Raw genomic sequence first — 17234 nt, 5'->3', positions numbered from 1 at the left:
TTGATAACATGCACCTACAGCCCCCAAACATATACTCTAACACCAATCCTGTCCTCAAAGTCAAGCACAGTGACCCAAATATCAACATAATATTTTTGATGAACCCCACTTGAACTTGTTTAAATGCAATGCCAATGAACAAATGTGGTCTGAACTATCTGGAGCTGTTTTCTATTGGAAGCAGTTAACTTTATCCAATATGGAAATTTTTATACACTATTTTCTCTCATTATCACCTGCTAGCATTTCTTCATTGTGTGTTTATCCAGGGCCGAAGACATCGCTTTCAGACGAAAGCCTCCAAACATCCCAGTTGTATATTCTATCACAGATGTGTTTCATAACCTCGTCTCTTCCATCTAATGGATGTGTCAAAATCCCCTGCAATTGTTTACCCTTCTGAGAAGGAGAAACCGAGTTCTTGCTTGGTTCCACGTGTTCCATAAAGCAGTGTTGTCGTTTCAAGACCCTATGAAGAACACGTTGCACCATCTTGTTCCAGACTGAATTTGTTGTCCAGACATTGTGTTTAGACGCAGGCTTGCATCAGCTGTTTGTTGACATGTGCCTGTGACAGAGACACGTGCATGCATCATGCTCACCGTCCTGTGTAAATGTGTTTGCAGCTGTAGTCTGTGCATTCACCTCTGACTTTGCACAGTGCACACTATTTTTATACAGTACTGTGTAAAATTCTTGAGTTGCTAGTCATTTTTCTAGGAATATGAGAAATGTGTGCAGGAAGCATGCAGAAATATTAATGGAAAGACAACATATAAGCAATGTTGGGTATAACACATAACACATCTACTGTAATCACATTACATTTTTTTAATATTGCATCACTTAATTGAGCAGTTTCATTAGAGTTGCAATTATGTTGTTACTTACAATACAAAGTTCTTTATTTATCTGCATCTTCATTATCTTCATTTCTATCTGCCCATCATCAAATTGCTATCTGAAGTTCGTTTTTCTATCCAGGTATGCTTTTACTGTATTAGCATTACTGTTTGACAGATGGCTGCGACTCCCTGTGCCTGGTTCTGTTGGAGGCTTCTTCCTGCAAAAAGGGAGTTTTTTTTCTCCCCACTGTCTCCAAGTGCTTCAGTTTTTTCTCCCTGTTTCCCTTCCTTAAGAATGGCTTCTTGACAGCCACCCATACAACTTGGACCATTTTTGATGAGGCTCTGGTGAGCAGGAAATGAAGAACTGAAGGGCCAGATGCATCTCTCAAGTCCTGTGTCTGGTCTTTCAGGAGGTTTTTCTGTTTCCAAAAGACATGGCTTTCAGACACTGTTCTGTAGATTAGTTTTTTTGTATGATACTTTGTGATAAGGACCCAACACACACCAGATTTCATGCAATGCAAGTCAGTTTTAGTCTGTTTTGACTTTCCAGCACCAGTCACTCAGGAACAGTTGCTTCCTTCCACACACCTTCTCTGTCCCTGTCGTCGAGAAGAAGATGATTACGTTGAGCAGTCACACCTGCCCTCTCTGCCACACCTCAGCACCGCCCTGAGACCTCACCGTAATGCCCCTCCACTGCAGCAGGCCAGAGACCGCACCCCCGCCACATACTTCTTTTGTCTTCCACTTGTTCCGTTTCTCACACTGAAAAAGGTTTTTGACTAATAGCTCTTTGAGAATCACCCTATGGGAGCAAAAACATTATTTTATTCCTGTCAAACTTTGTTTCAACTAAGAAAATGGGAACAGATGACATGATTGCGTGACAGGCTGTTAGTAAAAAAGTGTTAAAGACACTGTTAAAAGTAATTTTATGCTAAGTTGTCTGTTATATGTAGATACAACACTGGTTCATCCTTGAAATACCTTTAGAAAGCCTCTGTTTCTCAAGGCCACTTTCAAAAAAACTACAAGCCTGGAAGCAAAATATAAAGAAACGTAAGGTCGCTCAAGACTTTTGCACACTACTGTAGCTGGTTCAACAGAAAACCGAGTAATGACGACAGGTAATCAGATACCCAAAACACTTCTTGAAGTAGTATTCCTTTAGGAAAGCATGTATAGCAGAAGCAGTTGATGTCAGCAGCTAATGACCTCCTGGAATCTTTTCTTTAAGTATTTTAACAGAGTTTGTGTCTTGTTTTCAATAATTTTGCACAGAAATACCAAAATCAAGTATCAGAGCTGCGTCATACTAAACCGCAAGTGATTCATAATGTTCCTGTGTGACAGGACTGGTTTATGTACTAGACATATTAGATTATCATTAAGTTTGCTTGTTCTGATGTTATCATAGACAGGTCTGACACCGCCACTGTCAGATGGGCGTAACTGCACAGGAGTGGAGATCTTGTATTTCTTACAGACTCAGTAAGAGTCCTGATTGCTATCTTTTCGCCTTAATTGCTGAGCCTGTTAAAAGGGAGTTTTTCCTTCCCACTGTTGCCAAAGTGCTTGCTCATAGGGGGTCATATGATTGTTAGGTTTTTCTCTGTATCTATGAAGCGCCTTGAGGCGACTTATGTTGTGATTTGGCGCTATATAAATAAAATTGAATTGAATTGAATTGAATTAATTCTGTTTTGGTTCTCATGAACTCACTGCTGTCGTCTCACCCTTCAGCCCAATCCAACAAGGCACCTAATCGGATTTCAAACAATGCTAAATGCATGACTCGACAAACTCTAACAATGCTTATCTTATTATATTTTGCGCCCACCTAATTTTTCTCTCACTTTAATTGTTTAACTGGAGCTCAAGAAATCAGGGCATGCTCATTCCCCCACCCCCAAAATCTGTTGACACTGAGGCCAGACTTTAACTAACTCCAAGATTATTGTGTAATATGTGGGTGTACCTTATGTTCATTCGTGCGTATGGACCTTCCTGAATATGAAGCTGTGTAGCTTTGTTTGCGCAGACGTATCCCTGACCACCTCTGAAACTGTCCAGCTGCTTCACACTGCTCCACATCTGGGATGGGTCTATTAGCGGTTAAGCTGGGATCACGTGCCCGTATAGACGGCCTCGCAGTCACAGACACATTAAATTCCCTTACACATCCATACATACAGGAGACATTTCCTGAAAATGCCTACCTCAGCGACGTACGGTTGTTTTTCTACCACGACCTTGTCATGGCCCGCGGCCTCCTTTTTTCAATCCTGTAAAACGTGAACAGATTTTTGGTGGAATGGGGCTGAATAAACACAACCGCCATTCTCTCATCTCCTCTTTTCTTTCCCCTTCGCCTTCTCCTCTGCGCTCTCTTTCGTCCTATACAGCTCCATCGGTGTTTGTCTCCAGTAAGACTGACCCACTTGGCGCCCGATCAACAGTGCGGTTAGAGCAGGATAAACACAGTATTCCTAACACACATAGATTTAACAGACCATCAGGTAAAGTATAGGAAAACTGTGGCATTGTTTAGTAGTCCATATTTAATCATGTTTGATCTAAAGCAGCAGTTAACAGTTTCAACTAGAATAATAAATAGAAAAATGTTTCTTTACAGTGCATCCGGAAAGTATTCACAGGCCTTCACTTGTTCCACATTTTACCTTGTTACAGCCTTATTCCAAAATGGATTTGATTCATTTTCACCTCTAAGTTCTACACACAACACCCAAATATGACAAATTGAAACAAGAGAGACTAAGTGAATGTCTAAAAAGATTTTTAGTTGTTTCTCAAAAGAGACCTCGGCGTAAACAGATCTAAAGCTCAGAGAGAGTCTATAAGGTATGATACAAAAGGCTTTGCACACCTATTTTGGAGTAGTTTCTTCTGTCCTTCTTTGTAGTATCTCTCAACCTCTATCAGGTTTAATCAGAAGCGTTGGTGCAAAGCTACATTCATTTTATTTTCTCTGCAGAGATGTTCAATCCAGTTCAAGTCTAGGCTCTGACTGGGCCACTCAAGGACATTCACAGTGGTCCCAAAGCCACTGCTTTGTTATCTTGGCTGTGTACTTAGGGTCACTGTCATGCTGGAAGATGAACCTTCGCCCAGTTTGAGGTCCAGAGTGCTCTGTAGCAATGTCTCTGTACATTGCTGCTTTTATGTTTCCCTTTCCAAGTTAATAACATTATTTGGATGATAGTGTAAAGCCTTGCAGACTTGTAGAAAGGTCTTCTTAGAAATTTTGGTGAAACATAGTCAACAATTAAAAAACAAGACTTCCTGTTGCAGCTTCATATAAGATTAGACTGAGCTAGTGTGCTAGCTGACTTAAACTAGGCCTTTGCAGTGCATCCTCCATAAAGGAAGGCCAAAGCAAAAATTTACAGTGCTACTTAGTACAGTGAGGCGTTTTACAATTTTAATGAGCTTTTGATGTAGAATTTATCTATAGATGTGAGCACCTTTCTGATCAGCCTGTTTACAAGTGACAGATGCATGCAATAATACAATTAATCTATATTTTAACAAAGTCTGTTCTCCAGTCTTTTTAAATAAACGGCCTTGAAATGTAGTTTTGAGGTTTTATTTTGAGTGCCTGAAGATCTGAAAAACCACAATCCACTCATTTAAGCACACTCTCATTCACACAGACTCGTTCTAATCTTGTCTAGACACACAAACATATGAAGAACCACTTGGTTGAGTAGACAGACACTGACACTAACTAGATATACAAATGCACATGCATAAACCAATACATGAGTGGAGACATGCGCGTGTCGACATACACACACACTCTGAAAGCTTAACCGCTGGGCTGCCAGGGCCCGCTCACCCTCTCATCTAAACCACAGGGCAGCCTGTCAGTGTGTGAAATGAACTGGAAAAGAGCAGAAACAAGAAGAGCACACGCGGTGGAGAGGAATTCATCAAAATCTCCCAAAACGGGCAAATCGCTGCCCAGCAAAACCATCCTGCCACAGCGCACAGCCAGAAGCCAGCTCGCCTTGCAGGAATGCAAATGTGCCTGAAAATGATCAATGTAGGCACTTTCGGGTGAACTCGTCTTCTGGAGGGCTCGACGACTGACTTATAACTTTTCCCTCTGGCTATGCATAGGCGCTCATAGCGGGATGTTGGCCTAATTGCAGTGACTTGCCATATGCTTCAAGAAGGGGGAACGATACATCATCACTGGACGTAAGCATACAAACATACATATGCACGTGCGAGCATGCACACCGAGACCTGCGCTGTGCCAAACTGTGATAAATCTATTTCTACGAGGTGCAGAGCAGGAGAAAGTGTTTTTGCCTGTCACTTCAACTCTCTCTGTGCAAATTATCAGGCCTCAAAGGAAATACTGAAGTACCTGTGTGCACATATGTGCGTGTGGGCTTAGGAGGTTGTTTTTTTTCTGGTTAACTGCCACATTGGGGAACTTTTTCTCAAAGAATAACACAACGAGAGCCAGAGAACTTTCGACAATTGCAACAAGAAAAAGTATTTGCAAGTCATTTTAGGAAACTTTTCTGTCTGTATTTTCCTGATGCGAGAATGCCACAAATCTGGCTCATGAATCAGGTCAAATAAAGCAAGAGGAAGAGCGTGTGTGAGGATGAATGAATGAATGAATCCTTTATGTGTATGATGCTCCAATATGGGCGTTGTGTATCCACACGGGAGTTGCTGTCCACCACTGGACTCCCTGTTCCTCCTTTAGTTACATTCACACAGCGGCCTTTGTTGACTTTGGTCAGACTGACGCTGTCGCACAGCGGGCGCGCAAAGCCTAATTCACGCTCACTTCAGGGTGGAAAGTCACTCCCATCTTCCTCTCCTGCTGCCAAACACCCAGACCTAGGTTACTCAAACCCAACCCTTCACTGAGGCCACCACTGTTCTTCTGTAAGTCAGCGGGGGCATTTGAATTTCATCCTATGATGCGGCAAACTAAAGTTGTCTTTAAAGACTTGTTCAATTTGCAAGAACTCCAAAGCTCATAACTTTGGTTTGCTGTGATTTACTAATCAGAGTTGATATACACAGACCTAAACACTGTTTAGGTCTGTTTCCAATTACTTGTGTATCTCTAGTAATTTTCAATATTTATAATTAGTACTGAATGTGCCCTGTGGCACAAAAACAAAGAAAGATTTTAAGAATAAGACACTAACTAGCAAAAGGGCAGAATTCTTTTGTGACACTGATAAAAGATGTTTACATTTCTGTAAAGACTAATTCCCGTTCGTGATCATTAAAAAGTACCCACTTGTACCACCTGTATCAAATATAGCTTTAGTTCAGAAAGTCAAGTTTCGCTACAATCTTAGCAGATCAGGTGATCTCAGTACCAGCTACATCAGCTGATGGCTCAACTAATACCTTTCTGTGAATCTAATTAGCGAATCCCGTATAGAGTGGCCTTTTTAAAATGGCTTTTCCTGCCTACAATTGCTATGTGCCTGCAAGCCACTTTGCAACCAACCTCCACTTTTAATTCTGACCTCCACACAAGGGAAAAGTGTGCACCCTACAACCAGTTGGGGAGTGGTTGCTGGCAGTTGCTAAGGGAGACTGGTCACAAAGAGGCTGCAGAATGAAAAACTTTCTAATAGTTGCCTTGGTTGCTAGGCAACTGTAAGAAAAAAGAGAACAACACTAGTCTGCATGGAAGATGCCATTTTTTGCCTTTTACTCTCCCAGCTGTAGATAACGTGAAAAGGTTTTTCACATTGGACCAAACTGGAAATGAAAGTAAAAGTTGTCTGTTTTACGGCTGCAATCAACACATTTCAAAAGGTGCAACTTTTACCTCAAAGGCAAATAGTCTCCGTTTCCAGTTTGTGTCACATTTTTTTAAAATTTGCTACAGTTACGAGACCCAAAGACAAGTAAATGGTGGACAAGGCGTCTTTCATGCAATCTGTGGGTGAGAGCCAAGCGTCGTGGCTGTAGTTCAGTAGGTAAAGCAGATCATCTACTAATTAGAAGCTTGGTGGTTTGATCCCTGGCTGCTCCAGTCTGCATCCCAAGATACTAACTTCACGTTGCTCTACAATGCATTCATCAAAGTGTGTATGTTGAAAGCACTTTTGTAGGAAAAAGGTGCTCATGTGAATGATGCAAGTTATATGAAGAGCTATATGAGACCCACTCTATTTACCAAATCAACTGCAAGGAGGTTTTTGGTGCAGCACCTTCTTAGCGTCTGGTTTCACCCAGTGACAGACCACTCTCTAACCACTCAAGGAATACCACGTTTTTTCCTCATTACTGGAGGTTGCATCAACCATTTTCCAGGCCTGTATGACTAAAGTCTTCTACATAACATATCTGTCGTTAGTGATGCCTGTTCTGTTTCGGGGTTTTCCTGCTCTCCAACAACAGAGCCATACTTATACATGGAAATAACAATGTTCTTTTGACTATAGTAGTCCTGACTAAACTAATATAGTAAATTATTCATGGCAAGGCCCAAATTTCCATCTCTTACAGTAGGTGACGCTCACAGCATGCGTAAATTTCACACACATTTATACGTTAGTTATGTGGGTGCAAAAAGGAGGAAAAGAGAACACACAAGGAAGCCATGTGCCAATCTTGTAGTCAAACCACATCATCCTGACTGGAAACTCCCAGCTTCAACTTTCCACGGAGGATGTACAGTGAGGCATTAGTGCGGCCTTTGCTTTGACTCATTCTTCACCTGAAATGGGGTCACAATTACTGAAAATATTAGACTTAACCCCACTTAAAAAGTGCAACCCATGGCAATTTTTAAGCAGCAGTGTATCATTGTGAAATTAACAGTAAAGCCTTGGTGAAATTTCCATTAATAGATGAAATTTGTAGCCTTTCTTGTATGCCAGCAACATTGCTGGTGCTAGCGCTTCTCAGTTTCCCATAAGCCCTCAACTCATGTGATGCTGGTTGAGATTGTTTTTTCTTGGATTTAAGGAGGATTTGCACCTCGTTTGGTTTTCTGAGTCTGCTTGTGCTGGAAAGCAACACACAATCATTTAACCTTGTATCAATAACTCACGCAGTAGTCTGACTTGTTCTGTCTCTCACTTTCAAACTGAAGGCAACGGCACACAGACGAGAAAAACCCAGACTCATCGAAACAAACCGCAAACCACTGTGACACCAAACTTTAGCCCAGCTGAGGTAGATAAATGAGAGGGCCGTTATGACAGTGGGGCTGGTTTGGGTTGTTACACGTGAGCCAATAAGGATTAAAGATCCAAAGCATTGTTAAGATAATTATTTAAGGAACACTGAGCCTCTGACATTAACTACACACAACTTTAGCTAATTAAGCATCAGCAGCTCTTATCCGGTCGTTAAGTGATGACGTGATTCGTCATGTCATCACTTTAGGCCCGGAAGTAGCTACTTCCGGGTCTAAAGTAGTCTGTGTTTAATATGGCTTTTGTGTTGTTAACATGTTTAATGTTATGTATTTTCTTCTATTTAATCTCAAAAGGCTCCTAAAACAGTCAGTGATCACTGTTGACCTCCCTCTGCTTTTATTACCGCTAATCATTTATTTAACCTCAGTTTTTAAAACCTTAGGATGTAACTACAGCCCAGCCCATGCAGCAGTATATGAATGACTAACCTCGTATTGTGGATGGATTATCTCAGTTGTTCTCCTGGCTGAAGTTTGGTCCTTTTACAGCATCCTGCCATGCGATTACATTTGTTCCTGACCACCGAGAACACTCACGTTAACTTTTATCGAGTGGAAAAAAAGTTAGCTTGTTTATATGCTATGCTAACATAGCTGTGTCGCTAGCGGTCACGTAGCACATCATTATATACCAGCTAGCCAAACTTCAGTAACCCTACAAACGTCACTGCTGTTTAGTTTTCTGTCTTCATTTATGTTGGAAGTAATAACAGAGCTGTACGTTTTAATTTGTTTACAAAACCCAGCAGCCAGGACATGCTATATTGTATTTAGATAGAAGCTAGCGAGCTAACTTCCTGCTAACTTCTAACTCCGTTAAATGTCATAAATTCCGTTTTCATGGATGCCTGGATCTTAAACTCAATTGTTACACCTGGTAGAGCAGAACGCTGATCATTTTATTAAAGATGAAAGACTTTAAACAGTTTTTCAACTCTCAGTAATGCCATAGTGATCGTTTGATATATGGACCTGCAGCGGAGTTTATGCCCAGACACGGCTAGTGACGTCAGACTTAACGACCGGATAGATCATCAACAGTAACACGAAATACTTGTGGTTAGTCTATGTGACTATGTTACCACCATATGGGATCAATGGTGGCAATTTCATTTTAAATTAGCCACTTTATTTTGTTAATAGAGTATTTAATCACAAATTGAGTTACCTCCAGGCAAAGTTAAGACCTAGAAGAGAAGCCCAAAGATTTACTTTGAGCCGCCCTTTTGTGACAGCGAAAAGGAAAAACTCTCTCCCAGAGCCAAGTGTCAGCTTCCAGGGCCGAAGAAGTCCAGTAGTTCCTTGAATGGACTCTTATGCAGGTTCTAAAACCAAGCCAATCTCTGCAGACCCTTCTGTTAAAATGGTCAGCTTACAATTTCTGAAGGGGTGTCATTTTATATTCATCATCATCATTTCTTACCTGTTATAAAGTTTAGATCCATACATTATTAAGGGCAATGCCACTTTCAGCTTGTCTGCCAAATATTTGCTCCAGAATGAGGAATTAAAATGAGGACCCAAATGCAGACATGAGAAGTAGGTTTAGTGAGCTTTAATAAGAAACAGATTTAATTCCAGGAGAGAAGAAAGAAACAGAAGGCTGGAATTCAAAAGGCAACCATGAGCGTAGAAGGAAAGACAAACCAAAAACTGAAGATAGAGCCACAGACCTGTTTATACACTCACACACAAAGCTAATAGGGAACAGGTGGACAAAAATAAGGGCAAAGCAGAAAATGCCGAGGACGGAGAAGATAAAAGAGGAAAAATAAAAGAAGGAAAGCAACAAGCAGTTGTTGCAAAGTTGGGCTTATTGCATCCTATACCTTCGTCTATGCTTGATCACAAGGTAACTCCAAAGGTCAACTGATGAGATGCAATCTATCTACAAGCAATCACGGTCTGACTCAGACTGACTACAGTCCACCTCAGACAGCGTCAAAGTCAAAGGTTTGCATTCATCAATGTTTTCATTTATAAACACAGACAGATTGCCAGTATGTTGACTCCAACATGCTGGCAATATGAACACCTCTTCTCTTTGCATAAAGGAAGTCAACTCAGCTGGTTGGCAAGTGGTTGTATCTTGTTTATATACCTACAGAAATTCAGTTTCATGAGCGCCTAGAACCTTTAACAGTTATATCTATCTGACTGACTGAAACAAATCCCTGGAAGCATGGCGTTGCCATTTCTTCATGATATATTTTGCATGCAATGTAGACAAGAGTTCTGCAGGTTGAAAAAGAAGCTATTCCAAAGGTCAGTACCATCCACAAAACTGGTCGTCATGCTTTCAAATTTGGGAAAATTCACAACCACGAACATAAAAGAAATCACTGTGATTAAAAATGTCAAAAGAAACTCTAGAAGGATAGAAAATGTCCCCCAGCAGCAGGAAACAGAAACAAGCTACAGCTGTGGGTCTTAAATCCTATAAAGTCACAGTGATTGTGTTACTTGGTCATACCTGTATACAGTCTAGTCTCCATGAAGTGCTTCAGAAAACTGACAACATGATTGCAATTGAAGTGAAAGACAGCTAGAATGGAGGAGGGGAAAAAAAACCTAAGTGTACTGTTCACACTAATTAAAGTGCAGCTGCTCCGTAACAGTAGACAGCACTATATGGTTCAACTTTATCTCTTTCCGCATCAAGTGTTCCTTGAAGGGGTGTAGAAAATGAGCAGGACAAGTTAATCTGACCTAGTTTTGTGTTTTAGAGAACAGAACAGCACATGCTGACTGCTTTTGACCTCAAAGCAAACATTTGCTGGTCCTGTCCTCCTCAAAAAAAAGGAGGAAAAAAGAGAAAGAACAGCAGCAGAAGCAAAGTGATCTCTTTGTTTCGAGCCAGTTGGAGTAGCAGATGGATGCTGCAAAACTCAAAGTGACAGGAAAGATTTTCCCCCAGTCGGTTTAACTTAGCTGTACGTGCACCCAAACAGCTGCAGACACTCACGGGCAGAGATGGGCAGTAACGCGTTACTGTAATCCGATTACTTTTTTCAAGTAACGAGTAAAGTAAGGGATTACTATTGCAAAAACGGTAATTAGATTACCGTTACTTTCCCGTAGGAACGCTGCGTTACTGCGTTACTAAAACCGTGATTTTTTTGCGAGAATGTCTCATGACAGTGACGTAAGTGAGTGCGACGTTTGTGGCAACAGCTGTGTGCAGATCAACAATGGATCATATATATCGAGTGCGGGAGAGAGTATGAGTGTGCAGCGTTTAAAGCTTGGAAGTACTGACCTTACTTTGAGTTTGATTCCATAAAAAGTGACAAAAACATTAGCGTCCGTTGTGCGTGGGACGAAAACTTCTTTTTACAGCGAAAAAACCCCCCCTAAACTTCCAAGCAAGCACCGAGTGCGCTACGACGTAATGGGAAATTCACAGAGAAACTCGCGGATTCTTCCACTGACCGCTGCGGCACACCTGCACCAGGGTAAACCTCCGCCTACCCAACTCCTGCTTTACAGGTGAAAATAGAGCAAAAGGACCGCTAGTCTTTGACTTTATTTATTTTCTGCTGTGTTTTACTTGCATCTATTTGAAAGAGTGAGTGTAAACACACACAAAAAATATATTTTATGTGCTGGAATGTGCAGAAAATAGGTTTAAATGGGTTTAAAACAAATTTCTTCCAGTCAGAGAATGTTGCATATAATTTAATTTTTGCTTGATGCATAAAGTTAAAAGATTAAAACTGATAAAACAAGTTTTAAAAAGAGACTTTTCCATTTGATTACATTTTGTATGATGGATTATGCAGAAAAAGTAGAATTGGGCTGAAAGATCTATCGCTTTATCACCTATTCAGGTTGTAAATCGTGTTTTTAAAAAGTAACTAAGTAATTAATTACTTTTGAAAATAAGTAATCAGTAAAGTAACGGGATTACTTTTTTGGGGAAGTAATCAGTAATTAGTAACTGATTACTTTTTTCAAGTAACTTGACCAACACTGCTCACGGGTTCCCCCGTCTTCTTTATCCGGTCACAAAGACACCCCCATCCTCCCTGGTTACACACAACAAATCCCAACTGGATGCACTCTCACATTTAATTTTGTTTTTCACGATGTTCTGCAAGTTTGAAACTCATCTCTGCCTTTACTGGGAAAAGGAATGAAATGTGCTATTGAGGCACTTTATCTGCATGAGATTAACCGCAGACCAGCAATTAGTCACAGCCAAAAGACGCCTTTCACGGAGGCTTTAACGTCATTGTGACAAAGGTGATAATGGAGCAACGACTGTGTGTTTATGCCAAGTACCTTGAGATCAGGAAGCTGCTGTTGGTTTTATTGGTGCTCCGCTAAATGTAGGCCAAGTACCTCGTAAGATCCAGTCACACACAGACACACACAGACACACACAAACACACGGTCTGTGTCTGAGACTACTAAAGCAAGGCAGCTTCTAATACTCTACAGCTGTTTGACCCTGTGAGCACAAACAGAAGGATGAGGCTCACGTGAAGATCACACACACACACACACACACACACACACACACACACACACACATACACACACACACACACACACACACACATACACACACACAGGTCAAAATAGACACACATGTACACAAAAAGACATATATATAGAGAGGAAAATCATGCTTACAGTCATTTCATTCATTTGCTTTATAATCTCTCCAATAACCTGCATGCATTTTGTGACAGCCAAGCTAATCAGCAGACGTGGCTACTGGACGACAAATGAAGGAACATGCTTAACTATTTATCATTACACTGTTGACTTAAAACTGCCAGATTCAGGTGGATATGTGGGCTTCTGGAAATTGTTTAGGGAAAACTGAATTCCCTCCCTCCATAGTGTGGAGGCCGTATCAAACAGGAGATGGAAAAAGTGCTAGGATTGGAACATTTTGTAAGGAATCAGCCTATGTCTTATTTTGCCATACTGGCATTTTTTCCTTACTTGCACAAACTTATTAAAAATAAAGTAAAAGTCCTGGCTGCTTATACCGTCAGTATGACAGCCTCCTCTTCAGTGAGCTTGCTGAAATCATTAATTTGACTATGATCAGGTCAAATTAACATAAATCGCATCAAAATCAATAAAGTCAGCCAACATGCTGACTAACATAACATTTTAAATCTATGCTGGGACGAATCAGATCACAAAGCAGCATGCCACTTACACTGCTCTGACTGCATCGGCCCAGAGATCTGCGTCGTGGCTTTTTCACAATAAAAGCAAAATGCTGAGGATTAAGAGCTGCTGCTCTTTTGATTAAAACCTGTTTCATCTTTGCTTTTGTTTACTTTCAGTAAGGCAGATTATATGAGAAGCCTTACTTTTATGATTGCTTCAGTCAAGTTGAGTTCGGAGGGCCTAAAACGCTGAGGCTCTCGCTCGGTCGCCTGTTTTCATGTTTGACTTTTATAGGAGGCTTATTGGATTGTCCCGGGACGCTAACTGCCCACAATCTGACACCATGACAGGGCTGTGTGGTCTGCTCTTCAGCCGGCCTGGAGGAAATAGTAACTGCAGAAAATTCCTGGTGTTTGATTTAATCTACTTTGAGCAGCATACGGGTGGAGCTTGCCACATTAAGACAGTTGTTAATAAAGGTTTGCATACTTTTCTGAGGCTATCATAGTGTCTGGGATTGGTTATATTTTCCTAAAGGAAACCAGCCAGAAACAGTAAAGGATATGTCAGTGTGTCTGATGTGCATTCAGGTTAAGCACATTAAAACCTATTCAGAACACATGGTCAGTACAGTATACTGTATCAGTGAAACCTTAATGTAGAACTGTGGATGTCAGCTCACCCGAACCCTACAGTTACCCCTAGAAACTTAGTCTAGATTGGGGAGAAATAATTATTTGATCCCCTGCTGAATATCTAAGTTTGCTCACTTACGGTATAAAGAAATGAACAGTAGCTAGTTTTTATGGTAGCTTCATTCAAATCCAGAGACACAGAATATAAATCGAAAATCTACAAAAAACACATTGTGTCAAAGTTATGAATTAATTTGCATGTAGTTGAGGGAAAGAAGTATTTGATCCCTAAGGAAAAACCTATACTATACTCCAGTATACTGGAGAAACCCTTGGTGGCGAGCACAACAGTAAGACGTTTCCTGTAGTTGATCACCAGGTTTGCTCCTCTTTACAGAAACTCTCGAAGTCCTTTAGGTTTGTTGGCTGCTGCTTGGAAACTCAAAGCTCCAGCTCCCTCATGACCACCTTCTTTAGCCAATCCTTTGTTGCCTTGGTGGAAGGTTTTGGGTCCTTGCCGTGTTGGAAGGCTCATCCACGATACATCTTCAGTGTTCTGGCTGACAGAAGGAGGTTCTTAAGTACGATGTTTCCACTTCTGTGCTCGACTGTGTGGATGGTGTTCTTTGAGTCATACGCACCATTTCTCTTCCTCCAAAGACGACAGTTCAAATTGATCCCAAAGTGCTCAATTTTGGCTTCATCTGACCGCAGCACATTCCCCCAAGCCTTCTCTGAATTATTTAAATGTTTACTGGCAAATTTAAGATGGGCCTGTGCATTTTCCTCTATGACCAGGGGCACCTTACAGCACAGCATGTCACAAGTGGCATGTTCTGTGACTAATCCCAACTACCTTCATTAACAAGCTCCTCCTGTGTAGTTCTAGGTTGATCCCCCACCTTTCTTAGGATCATCCTAAACCCATGAGAATATCTTGCATGGAGCTCCAGACTGAGGACAATAAATGGTCATTTTATTTCTGGATAATCGCACCAACAGTTTTCACTTTCTCACCAAAGTTCTTGCTAATGGTCTTGTAGTTCATTATAACCTCATGCAGGTCTACAGTGTTGTCTCTAATACCTTTTGACAGGTCTGATTCAGGTCTGATTCTGCTTTATACCCGATAAGCATTAAGATCAGGAGTATCTGCAATTAGATGTGAGAGATTGACTGGTTGGTTGGCCAGTTGGTCGGTTGGTTTGTTGGTCAGTTGGTTGGTTGGTTTGTTGGTCGGTTGGTTGGTTGGTCAGTTGGTTGGTTGGTCTGTTGGTCGGTTGGTTGGTCAGTTGGTTGGTTGGTTTGTTGGTCAGTTGGTTGGTTGGTCTGTTGGTCAGTTGGTTGGTTGGTCTGCTGGTCGGTTGGTCTGTTGGTTGGTTGGTCAGTTGATCTCTTGATTGATTGATTGATTGATTGATTGATTGATTGATTGATTGATTGATTGACACAGCCAATCTGTGGGAGCCAGAATTTTGGCAGGGTTGTAGGGGATCAAATACTTATTTCACTCAACAAAATGCAAATAAATGTCTAACTTTTAATTGGGTTTTCTTGGTTGATATTCTGTCTCTCTCAATTAAAACGAAAATACCATAATAATTAGAGACTGTTTATTTCTTTGTAAGTGAGCAAGCATACCAATTCAGCAGAGAATCAAATAATCATTTCCTACTGCTAATAGAAGGTAATGATACAAAACTTTACACGCCATAACCATGTTTTCATATCCTATCTCGAAAGTTCGTAAATAAATACTTTAAATGACAAAGTTTGTGTTGCAAAAGATTTGCATGCGGCTATACGCTTTTCTTCTTCAGTGCGTACTTCAGTGCTGGTAAATAGACGGATCTAATGTCAGCCGTGCAGATTATACTCTGGTGTATGGGCTTCTTGAGAAAAACAGCAGCCTGTAACAAAATGTGACTCAAAGTGTTTTTCTTTTTTAATTACATTAGCTTAATCCCACATGCATCTGTGTTGAGGCAGCACCAGTACCTTGTGGTCTCAAAGAGTGGAAGTAAATGGATAGCAGTCTCCGGTGAAGCTGCCCAGTAGCTGACAGTATGAGACTGTGGTTGTACTCGGCAGCTTCAATGTGCCAATGTGGATGTGTGTGCGCACCCTTCTCCCACATGTTGTTCCAGTAAATATGAGTGCGCTCTCAGGTAAACTGCCCAGCCTAAATAAAGTGAACAAGCACACATACAGCTAAGTAAACACACATTTTAAATCTATGCCGGGATTAAAACTCCCGCCTGCAAATGGTGACACATGCAACCATAATGCAAACTGACAAAATCTTCCAATGGGAAGCAAAAACACGGCAAATCAGAGCAAAATTAAATGTACTGTCCCCGCAGCAGATTAGCTGTGGCCTTTTCATGTTTTTTGCTGCGCTCGCGGTGATAAAATCAGATGCTGACTTGCCAGTTGCTTTGGTCTTGATAATCATCACCCATAAAGATGCCACTCAGACATCTGAGAAAGGCAATTAAAGGGGAGACGAGGAACTTAACATCCCAGTACCATCGGTCTCTATTAGCGTCAGCTCTGGAGAGAAAGTCTCACAAGCAAAGCTTTTGCAAATCCTCCTGGCTCGGGAGCTCGTATGCCTGGTGTGAATTAAAATGACTGATCTCGCTGCTAGCGCAAATTACAAATGACAAAGCAAACAGTGTGACCTGTGATCACCACAAGAAATGGAGTAGGGTCTGCATGTGACTGAGGTGGTCCAGTATGCAAAGCAGGGTCTGTGGGTTTGTGGTCTGATGTTAACATTGTTGTAGTCGGTGGGTAGCAGCTACACATGCTTGTTCTAGAAAACACTGTAATGAGTGATTATCGGTGTGTGAAGAGCAGAAGAAGGCCTAATGTGATCAAAGATGAATATGTGACAGAGGAACAGGGAGAGGGGATCTAAAAAAGAATGGTTGTAAAGATGTACACTGCCCTCCAGTGGAAGTAGATAAAATTATGAGCATCAGAGATTCTTTGAAATGACTGTGTGCAGTTTATAGACAATGGTGGCCTGTGTCCAGTTTAGTAGATAGGTTTGGTCTCCTTTGATTAGGTTTTATATCCGTCTCTCTCCCAAATACAGTGGAAAGTATCTTAGTTTGTTCACACCAACGAAAAACTGCCTTTTGAAGCTTCAGCAGCAAAAGAAGAATAGTGGTTCAGTAACACAAGCGTAACACAAGCAAACATAGGACAGAAACCAGAAACAGAAAGGAAAAAAATCAGCTGCTGCCTGGTGATTTTATTGCATTTTTTCACAGTCTGTGATCAATTGTAACGTGTGGTGCATGAATGGTTGCCCAGAGCTTTATGGTGTTGCACACTTACGACCACTTTTGATCTGAAGGTGATTGCACAGGACACCTGATAGGAAGC

At 41.2% G+C, this 17234-nt stretch overlaps 1 long non-coding RNA gene across 1 annotated transcript; it reads right to left on the bottom strand.

Moving 5' to 3' along the window:
- Window positions 1-815: 815 nt before the first annotated feature.
- Window positions 816-3245, bottom strand: LOC145424409 (uncharacterized). Its single transcript, XR_013905489.1, has 2 exons — window positions 3071-3245; window positions 816-1656 (listed from the first exon to the last, which is right to left on the bottom strand). It is a non-coding gene; the product is annotated as an uncharacterized LOC145424409 (long non-coding RNA).
- Between the last annotated feature and the right edge of the window lie 13989 nt (window positions 3246-17234).

This window comes from Astatotilapia calliptera, chromosome 23, assembly GCF_964374335.1.
Source record: "Astatotilapia calliptera chromosome 23, fAstCal68.1, whole genome shotgun sequence".
NCBI classification, from domain to species: Eukaryota; Metazoa; Chordata; class Actinopteri; order Cichliformes; family Cichlidae; genus Astatotilapia; species Astatotilapia calliptera.
The sequence above is the reverse complement of the archived record's forward strand: the minus strand, read 5'-3'. Positions and strand labels throughout refer to the sequence as shown.